Genomic DNA, 10750 nt, shown 5'->3' on the forward strand with positions numbered 1-10750 from the left:
ATTACCAGGGATGCAAGTATCTTTCATTAGAAAAACCAACCACATAAATAGGACAAAGAATAAGAACCATGATCATATTCATAGATGCAGAAGAGGCATTTGATAATATCTAACACCCATTCCTGATTAAAAAAATACTCAATTACATAGAAACAGAAAGGAGAGACCTCAACACGTGAAATGTATTAAAGGAAACACAGTCTGCAAAGGACAATTAGTTGACTGGAACTTGCTGAAAAGACAGTTATTCTCATAGAAAGGTTTCATCAAAATAGCAATACAGAACCCACAGATTGGGAGGAAATAAATCTTTAGCTGTGAGGAGAGAGGGCGAGAGCAGGGGAGGAGAGGAGGAGATGGCAACTGAAGGACGGTGGCGTTTTCAGGAATTCCCCATCTCCATGCTCACCTGCGCATGCACAAGGGAAAGGAGCCTTGAGTCTGGGTGCTGAGGCACAGGGAGCAGAGCCTGAAATCCGTGTCTGAGGATGAAGCAGGTTGTGAAGGGTCTTCCTATTGTGGCTCTTGATTCTACAAGGCTCGGGCCTCTTCGAGTTGGGTGGTTGAGGAGCGTTCAGGGGGAACCCAGGAAAGACATGGTCAAGGGGAGCAGATGGCATCAGACGCCTTTAGTGTGGGTCTGTGGTCCTAGCAGCTGGAGTTGTCTCTTGCGGAAGTTCTCACTTGGGAAGCATGCCTTCCACCCCCCGCTGTGTCTGGGCTTGTGTGTTGTTGTGATTCAAATGTTAACGCATTTCAAATGCAAGCAGACCCACCCAAAGAGCACAGGTTTCAGCAGGGTTTCCAGACTAACAATGAACGAATCCATTGCCACTCAGGGTCCTTCCTGAGCCTCACCTCCAGGCCCCGCCCTCCCCAACTCTCCCATTATCTCCAGGCCCCGCCCCTTCGCACAGGCACCGCCCCTCTATCCCCACATGATGCAATTTCCTGAGGACCCCACTTCCTCCGCCTGAGAAGATCCGAGTGAGCGTCCCACGTGTTTCTACGGGTGAGTGGGTTTCGTGTTTCTGTGCTGGGCCCAGGTGCGGAGTCCCCGCAGGCCTGGCTCCCCAGCTGTGTCCGGGGTCCTGCGGACGTTACGCTTCCCGCACCCCGTCCGCCAGTGTTCCAGGTCGCCGCCAGCCCCTGGGACATTTCCAGTGAAATCCTTTCGGAGCTGGCTACAGGCCTCTGCCCTGGGCCCGGGAGTCCTCTGGCCGCTTTTCTTGCTCAGAGCTCCGCCTGCACCCTCACCCCTCCCTCCCGAAAGGCGTGGGTTCTTCCTGGGGCCGGTCCTTTCCGTGTCAGGTCACGGGCCTGAGAGCATGGGGACCCCAGAGTGGCCTTACTAAGAGTTTAACTTCTCAGCACCTTGCTTTGCAAAATGGTACCATCGCAGCACGGTCCCAAATCCCCGCATAGTTTAAGTCCTCACAGAGATTGCAATCTCCCCACAGAGTAAACCTCCATTGAGTGCTTTCTGCCCGGGAAGCAAGATCGTAGCTAATATGACCGCCAGGCAGAGGGGGCTTTGGAGTGCGGCCAGCTCCAGGAAAGCTTTTCATTTGGACCTTTTCGGTGTGGACCTGAGTAATCTTGAGACCTGCATAGAAGTTTCTTGGAACCAAATTCTAAGTATGTAAATTCTTTTTTCCTTTTGAATTATTTTTTCATATGTTAACTGTTTCACCAATTTGTTTGAATTTACTGTGTAAGAACTGTGTCCTATAATAGCTCCTCATTTTAAAAATGTGTCATAATTATTTCTAATACAAGATAACATCCAGATATATAACTCTTGCATATCGTAAGAGAGGATCTTATTAAAATAAGCTACCATTTTCTCTATGCCCCCACTGCATGGTAATGCTGGAATGCGCTAGCCTTTTATCAAAGTGTTCTTGATAGAGGCTTGTGTGACCCTCTGCACTGCAGTGGATTCTGGGAGTGATGCCATAGCACCTTAAACTCCTCCTTATTGTTTCTAGAATATAATACACGTGGTACCAGATGGCCACCTCATGGGACACAACTGCTTTCATTTCAAGGAGCTGCCAGTCCTGTAACCACTGGAGCAGGAGGGCTTCTTCACAGACTAATTTAGATAGGCCACGCTGACATGTTTTTCATTATGGACATGGTGATTCTTTATGGGAATTGTTTTTGTTATTTTGATTTGGTCATATTTTCAACATGACATCCATGTGCATACTTAGACATGCATATGTGATCATGTTCAATTTCCCCTTTGGTTAGGTGTCATGGAGGTAAATCCATCTCGTGGCTACGTCATGTGTTACAGAGTAGAACAGTTCCATTGTGTTCTGGAGCATCATATTGGTGGAAGCAGATCTCCTGTTCTTCCACAGTAATGCAGGCTGTTTACCCCTTGAAGCCTCAGGGGGGCAGTCTAGTGCAAGCTGTTTGTGCCACCTGGAAAAGTTCATTGTCCCTGACCCACCAAAACAAACTCACTGCCACAAAGTCAATTCTGACTCATAGTGTTCCTCTGTAGGTGTCTGAGATCAAAATCTACACAGGAGCAACCAGCCTCGTTTTCCTATTGCAGATGTGCTGGTGGGGTTGAACTGCCAGCCTTGAGGGTAGCAAATGATGCCAGAATCCATTTCTTTCCCCTTAGAAATGAACCAAATCAAGCAGATGCCATCAAATCCGCACCAACTCCTGCAGACTCCATGTGTGTCAGAGCGCAGCACTGTTGCAGAGGGGTTTCAGTGACTGGTTTCTCAAAGTGCATCACCCAGACTTTCTTCCCTGGAGACTCTGAGTAGACACAAACTTCCAATCGCTCCATGAACACTTATCCATGGTAACCATCTGTAATGCTCAGGGACATCAAAAACAAAGCAAGATACCCATGTGTGCGCATACACACAATTAGAAAAGCCAGAACCTGTATCAGTTGGAAATATTTCAGAGAAGGAAAACTCAAAACTAAAGTGAAGTTGAGTTTCGAACTATAACATGAGAAACCACACAGTTGAATTTGTAAAATTTGCAGTGCCCAGAAAAATAAAGTCATTCTGTTAATTTTCAGCTATCAAGTTTTTATATGAATCATACAGATATACTGTAACTGAACTGGACTTTTTACAGTAGCTACAGCATAAAATTAATATCAACTTTAATAGATCTTCAAGAGAGATGTTATATGTAAATAGCTTAATGTTCTTTCTGAGTTTTCATGGAAGATAAATCCTAAAGATTTTTAAGATGTACAGTATTTGAGGAATTAAAAAAGATTTATTACATTATTCTCTTTAGCATAATATTGTACTGTTAGAATAATCTCTTAGGAACAGATCTGCAGCGGCTTGAAAAGGTTCATGGATAAATTGCATCATCTTTATTCCATTTTTCCATGACCTTTTTGAAAGCCCCTTGTGCATTCATGGCATGAATGATTGGCTAACAATGAGCTCCTGTATCTCAATTCGATAACAGTTGGATAAATAGCAGTTATTTTTCCTAACATATGATTCCCTATGGTGCCCATATGTGGTTTCAGAGTAAAACTCATCGTAATATTTTCAGTGGCTAACGTCAGAAGTTGGGTGATTTCTTCTAAGGTACTGCTACTTTGCCTTCAGTCTCCAGTCTTTTGTTTGATAGCTGAGCACTCAGTTGGTTGCATTACTCGGCACTCCACGTAAGGACCTACATCTTGAAGTGTGAGTGCTTAATGTCAGAGCCCTGTATTTCCTGATGTGTCATGAATTAGCTTCCCTTACAAATTGGTGAGTGTTTTCTCTGGGGCAGCTTTTCTTTTTCTGTTGGTCTTTCATGTGTTACTAGAATGGTACTTTATTGTATGTGGAATATATCAACAAAAGCACCCCTTTGTCACAGTGGGTTAAACATTGGCCTGCTACCGCAAGGGCAGCTGTGCAAACTTGGCAGACATGCGCAGAAGATGAGTCTGCCTGCTCCAGTAAAGATGTACAGGCGTGGGAGTCCCATAGGGAGTTCTACTCTGATAGCTCTGCTGTGAGTTGGACCAGATGTGGTGGCAGGCAGTCCTGTGTGGACAAGTCAATGGCTTATTCTTGACCACTTATTGGCTATTTGACACTAAATGCAGTTAGATTCACATTTTTGTGCACTCTTGTGAAGTGCAAAAAAAAATTGCAACAGTTTTGGGAACTGATCTATTTGTGGAGGAGAGTTGTTTTGGAAATGCTACCTTTGTATTGACTTCAGTCTTTTTGTATATCTTCATTGATGAGTCAATGACACACCTTTCTGACATCTTTTATCCTTATTAAAATTCATTTGGTCAACCTGGGGCTTAACTATTAAAACATGTGAAGTACACTCCTTCCAGATGCCCTGTGGTCTGGTATTTTCTCCTCCAGGAACAAACTCTTGGTTAATTCCTTAGTTAATTCCATCAACAAACTGTTGGTTAATCCCTTGGTTAATTCCATCACATCCTTCAAATCACTGTTATCAGTGAGTTCAATTAATTCGACTATTAAGCACAGAGGACGAAGACCTCCCCTAAACAAAAGTGTCCCATAAGCAGACACGCAGAATGGTTTCACTGTAGAAGTCAGCTGAGAGAGTACCTGTGTGTCCTTCCCCCTGTTTTGAGGACAGAAGTTTGCTCTGGGTCCTAATTAGATGAATTCATTAGAGGCAGTGAAAAGAATAGCTTTCTGGTTGTTAGCTGCCATCTAGTTTCCCCACTTTAGAACGACACGATGCACCCATGCAGTGGGTTATGCGTTGGGTTGCTAAGCACACATCTCAGCAATTCAAAACCACTTACTGGTCCCCAGGAGAAAGAGGAGGCTTGCTACTCCTTTAAAGAGTTGCGGTTTCAGAAACCCACAGGGCCTGTGCTACTCTGCCCTACAGAGATGTTTTGAGTCAGAATTGACTCAATGACAGTGATTTTTTTTTAATATACAACAGACGAAACCGTGCCTTGTTCTTTAAGAATGGAATGGTGAATTTGGGCTCTTCACATCTTGATCATTAACCTGAAAGCTCCCATTTGCATTTCTTATTAACTGTTGCTTGTTTTGTTTTATTTTCTTGCTAGTGTGTCTTCATGCTCTTTTTATTTTTCCAGTGTGGGCATTTCCATGTATTCTTACTGCTAATGAGCTTTTCATTTGGTGAGTGAACATGGAGCTTCCCTTTCCTGGCCATGAAGACCTGAGTGCTCTTTGACTCCTTTAGCCTGTACATTGAGAGTTCAAGTCTTTGAGCAACTGAAATCTGAGCATTTGCAAACTCATCACAGGACCCTCCCATGTTGTTAAAATCTTGATCGTGCCAGGGTTTGCTGTTCCCTAAAGTGATCATTTTTGTTTCTCCCTACGCTAGCTCACGACATGTAAACATGATTGTGTTACTGCATAGATTCCACCTCTGTTGCATTTCTCATAAAAGTTAAGACCATTTGACCTTGTGTTTTTGTTCTTGTTAGTTGCTGTGGATTCATTTTCAACTCATAGCCACCTCATGTGTCCAGGGTAGAACTCTTGGTTTTGGAATGGTGTGTCCTCTCAGAACATATTTGCCTTGTTTTGTTTTGATGTGTTCAATGTTGTATCTGTTTGCTTGGTGTTTATATTATCTCAATCAATCTAATAAATGAAAGAGCCGGATATATGGGCCTGAGGTAAGCAGTCTTTGTCTGACACTCATGGCTTTCTGGGGAAAATGAGTTCCAGTTATCTGAATTCAATAGTTTGTTTTTTCCATCTCCTGTTCGTACTACACAGAAGCTCTCCAGATCACCTCTGTAACTGATGACTGACAGACTAACAAACTCATGGCATATGAACGGAAATGTAGCTGCCAGGCATTTAGCTGTACACTCATGGACCTGCATGCCGACCTGTTTCAACAACTCCCCATTTGAACAACACGGAAATGTACTTACTGGTTGGGGACTCTCTTCAGCTGTATCCTATTGAAAAGAACATCTGCTTAAAAGAGACAAGAGGACTAAATGAGCCAATGTGAACAAATCTTTTTGGAAATTGTTTCAAAATTGTGGTTGTGGGGTAAATGCACTGTGTTACCATGAACATGCTGTGTGAGAGACCCTAGTGGTCATTGGTGTAAATGATTGGTTGCTGACCATGGCCTCTGTGGTTCAAGCAAACCGGGCACATCAAGGGAGGTCGATGAGGCTGTTTGCGCCCATAAAGAATGAGTCTTGGAAACACTACTGAGCAGTTTCACTCACTGTTTTATATTCAGAATGGGTTAGAATTGACCCAAAAGCACTGCATGTGTCTTGTTCATCATAAAGGAATGGAACTTAGACTTGTGAAGGCTTTAAAATACGTCACTTGGTGCACTGTGCGGATGAGACTTTTGAGAGGTTAATTGGATTGACATTTACATTCCACTGTCAGAGCAGAATTGTAGAGTGACCGTGGCCACTCGTGTCACTGTACATTATAGCTGTGCTGTGAAATTTTAGCATCAAAGTACAGCCTTTTCTATGCTGTTGTTAGGTGTCATCGTGTCCACTCCAACACCTAAAACACTATCTGTAGCAGAACGAAGCACTGCCCTGCACCATCCTCACAAATGTCCCCATGTTTGAGCCCACTGTGACAGCCCCTGGGTCGGTCCATTTTGTTGAAGGCCTTTCTATTTTTTGCTTCTCTTTTCCATTACGAAGCATGATGGCCTTCTCCAGGGACTGGTCTCTCCTGAAAAAAGTGGGAACAAAAGTATGACAAGTCATAGAGGCCAGCCTCACGGCTGAGAGAACGCTAGCGGTCATCATGTTCAGCTAGTCTGCTTTCCATGATCTGTAAATGTGAAAAATCTTGGAGTGGCCCATCTCAAAGCCTGGTGTGTAAGTCCTTGCACAGTTTAACAGTTAAATACAGTGAAATTCAGTCAAAGTAAAAGAAAATTGAAATCTTAACTACTTTTTGCCAATCAGCCAAAAGAAGGGTATGTTATACAGAGTTCTCTAGAGAAACAAAACCAGGACACTTAGGATTTTATGTATATTTATATAGGTAGATAACTTAAGAAATAAACAACTAATTAATCTACACAGCAATACAAATGGCTCCATGCAACTCACTTCCAATAGACAGTTAGTGCACTGGCAGTCCTTTCAGTCTTGAGGGCCACCGGGTGCAAGTCAAGGAAGCACACAGCTGAGTCCCATGTAGAACAATTCAGACTGTCCAGCCACAGGCAGCAAACAGCAAGGCAGGTCACCAACAGCCAGATGACAGGGTCCAACAGTCTCCAGCCCAAACGATGTGCACTCCAGTAGTGTGGCGAAGCAAGTCTTGAAGATGCCTCAAACTACAGCGACACATTCCACAGGTTAGGTGTCCCACAGGTAGTGTAGCTTGCAAATTGAGGCAGAGAACCAGCTAAGGCAGCCACACACTGGTCCGATCATCACATAGCAAGAGACAAGAAAGGCAAGGCTTGCAAAACCATTTATCTCTGCCCTTCAATTACTCCCACACGTTCATTTGCCAGGTTGGTACAATAAACCTACCTATCACAAAGGGCGTGCTATTATGATACTTCACATATTGTGCTCTTTTGTCAGTATATCCTGTGAGCTTAGTGTGGATTTATGTGTGGATCCAGGTCGTTTTTGACGGGAGCAGTCCATAATAATTACATGACAGTAGCTTTACGTCTCAGAGTGGGAGAAGTTTTGCGAATACCTATGTTTTATTTTTACCTTTCACTCTCGCCCTATTTCCCTTTTCAATAGCCTAGTCTCCATGAAGGTACAAAATACACAAATGTGCAACCATAGAGTGAATGAAAAGTAGGGGAGTAACATGGAAACACTATAGAAAATGTCATAATTTCCCCAAATAATGCTCTGTTTCAGTAGGTAATATGCCAGCTCTTCATCCAAGAGAATACCATGAATTCAGGGCTTTGGGTTGCTACTTTGTTGGTTCACATCAGTAGCTCTCCAGTGGCTAATGAAGGGCTACAGGAAAAAATTTAAATTCTGCAGTGTTTTCCTGTTGTTACCTTGCTTTCACCCTGTGCTTCATGTTCTGATAAATATTCTAGGTGGTCCTGTGCAAGGAGGTGAATTTCTCCCTCCTTCCAGTGGAAGAGGGGATATAAATCTCGAGGCTTATGTTTCTGATCATTTGTCTGGTTTATGTGATCTGACTGTTCTCTTCCTGAACCGTAAAAAGAGAGAGGAATAAGCTTGCACTTGGTCACAGACAAACTGTCCGGAGATAAGCTCATTGTGCTAGAAGAATGCAGTCCTTGGGATAGCATGTCATTAGTGAGGAAGTGAGTGTAGTGAGTGAAGGGATGAGGCTGCCAGCTAAACCCTGATGGTGATCCTTAATAGAACAAGACCCCTGTGTCTAATCGCCATGTGAAGTCCCAGTTTCCCAGAACTGTCCTCTTCTCCCTTTTCACATATTGCAGTGAATGGTACCTTGCTGAACCAGATAGATGGGATGTTTTTGGACACCGTGACGGTTGAACAGGTGGCCGTGGACTTCTAGGGAGAATAGGCATTGCTGGATCTTTCTTAGAGGAAACTTCTGTAGACATATGATGAAGGAAACTTTTAGAAACCTGGCCTCAGTAGGCATGAGTATTTTCATTGAAAAGACAAATGTCTTACTCAGTGATGCTACTCTATATATGGACTGAGTCATGGGAATACCTGGTTAAATGAACTGGTGTAGTAATCTCTTCTCAGGAGCATGCAGGTCATGCTTCCCCCATGAATATAAGGCTCTTTGTATCATACTAGTGACATCGAGTGTCACTATGAGTCTACTAAGTGTCCTTACATGTTAGAAATGTGAGTGTTGACTTTTGGTGCAGAGAGAATATGTGTGTTGTTCCATGCAAGTGCTCTGTGTTTTTTACAAGGTGACCATGATTCTTTTATTAGAAATAGAATTACACCCACCTAAAACCCACAGACCTAGAGGAACAGAGCATTGACGCGGTGTCAGGGAAGTGTTGGTTATCTTTTCAGATTTTCCTTGTGATGTGCCTTTCTCCAAGAGCAGCTTGTCAGATTCACATTCTCGCCATCATGACACAGTGTGGTGGGGACCTTAGTTAGCCTAGCTTGTCTAGGACAATAAAACTATAGACACTGACATATGCATAAGGAAGAGCTTTACATTAAGAAGTAAACTCCCCCACCCCCATCATGATCCGAATTCTACTTTGCAGGTCTGACTAGAGAGGATGTACACTGGTGCAGATAGGAGTGGAGGCACAGGGAATCCAGGGCGGATGATACCTTCAGGACCAGACCTGTGAGGGGCGATATAGGGAGGGTAGAAGGAGAGTAGTTTGGAAAGAGGGAAACAATTACAAGGATCTATGTGTGACCTCCTCCCCGTTGGACAGACAGCAGAAAAGGGGGTGAAGGCAGATGTCGGACAGGGAAGATATGACAAAATAATAATTTATAAGTTATCAAGGGCTCATGAGGGAGAGGGAACGGGGAGGGAGGGGGAAAAAGAGGACCTGATGCCAAGGGTTTAAGTGGAGAGCAAATGCTTTGAATATGATTAGGGCAATGAATGTACAGATGTGCTTTACACAATTGATGTATGTATGGATTGTGATAAGAGTTGTATGAGGCCCTAATAAAACGTTTAAAAAAAAAGGAAAGGAAAAAAAATAAACTACTCCCCATGGGTCCAATGATAGCTGGAGCATCCATGACTCAATGTGTTCTAGTCCCCAAACTAGTTTTGCTGTGTGCATCAACCCTTTCTGCTGTCCAGCTCAACACATGTGTATGTTTCATATACATATATGTAACTATGTAGTCATTCTATGTGCACAAAAATTCCTTGTTTTAGTCCATAAATTCATCAGAATGTGAGGAGCTTCAACACTACAGAAAACTTTCAGGTTCTAATCTGAATAATTTCGCACTTCCTTTTCTGTAAGATAAATGCTGTAATCTTTATCATGCTGTATTTTCTTTAATCATGTTTGAAAGACTTGTTTTATTCAGCAAGGCAACTCGCTTGCCATTGTGTGCCCGTTTCTTCGGTATGGGATTAGAGTACAGCTGGATTATTGCAATTTCATTGTCTATCAGTCAGTACACATACGTCTTCACTGTTTGAAGGGTGTTCACAGCTGTTAGGGAACCTTCATAGAGCTGGAGTAGATCTTGTGACCTTGCTGTAGGACAGTAACATTTCCCTATTGCACATGTTATATTCACAGCTATGAGAGATAGGTGCAGAATTACAAGACACGTTCAGCACTCCTCTAAGGCAGCTGCTTTTCTAGGGTTTGTTTACAACCTAAGGGAGATCCCTCCCTTCAGACCTGCAGTTAACACCTTCTTTTCTGGTCATCGATTTCTATACTTTCTCTTAAATGAAAACTGGCTCTGACCGAAGTGATGATCTCTAAAGACAAATAGTTCACATACAGATTATTTTAACTTCTAAGGAAGCCCGATACATGAATTCATAGATCTCAGGGCTTTGCAACATAATCATACAAATAGAGATGTTTTCTTGGGGAAACTATGAAACTGAAAATTCCAAGGCTGCAACAGGAAACCCACCCTGACAACCCATCTCTCCCTGCCTCAGAGCCTGGTTCTTGTGCTCACTTGATCATAAACATCCCTGTAGCCCATTCCTGAAGGTGCGGTTTGTCCCTGGGTTCACACTGACTTCCCTTACTGTGTCTCACACAGTGCTAGCTGGCCATGTCCCACATTCCAGCTATGGATTTATACAGG

At 43.3% G+C, this 10750-nt stretch overlaps 1 long non-coding RNA gene across 3 annotated transcripts; it reads left to right on the plus strand.

Moving 5' to 3' along the window:
• The first annotated feature begins 925 nt into the window (after positions 1-925).
• LOC142424681 (uncharacterized) lies at positions 926-9892 on the plus strand. Of its 3 annotated transcripts, none has more exons than XR_012779383.1 (3): positions 926-1012; positions 1461-1638; positions 5760-9892. It is a non-coding gene; the product is annotated as an uncharacterized LOC142424681 (long non-coding RNA). The 3 variants fall into 3 exon arrangements; XR_012779385.1 differs by lacking the exon at positions 5760-9892 and adding an exon at positions 5102-5745; XR_012779384.1 differs by lacking the exon at positions 5760-9892 and adding an exon at positions 2645-3060.
• The last annotated feature ends 858 nt before the right edge of the window (positions 9893-10750 follow it).

This window comes from Tenrec ecaudatus, chromosome 13 (assembly GCF_050624435.1).
Source record: "Tenrec ecaudatus isolate mTenEca1 chromosome 13, mTenEca1.hap1, whole genome shotgun sequence".
NCBI classification, from domain to species: Eukaryota; Metazoa; Chordata; class Mammalia; order Afrosoricida; family Tenrecidae; genus Tenrec; species Tenrec ecaudatus.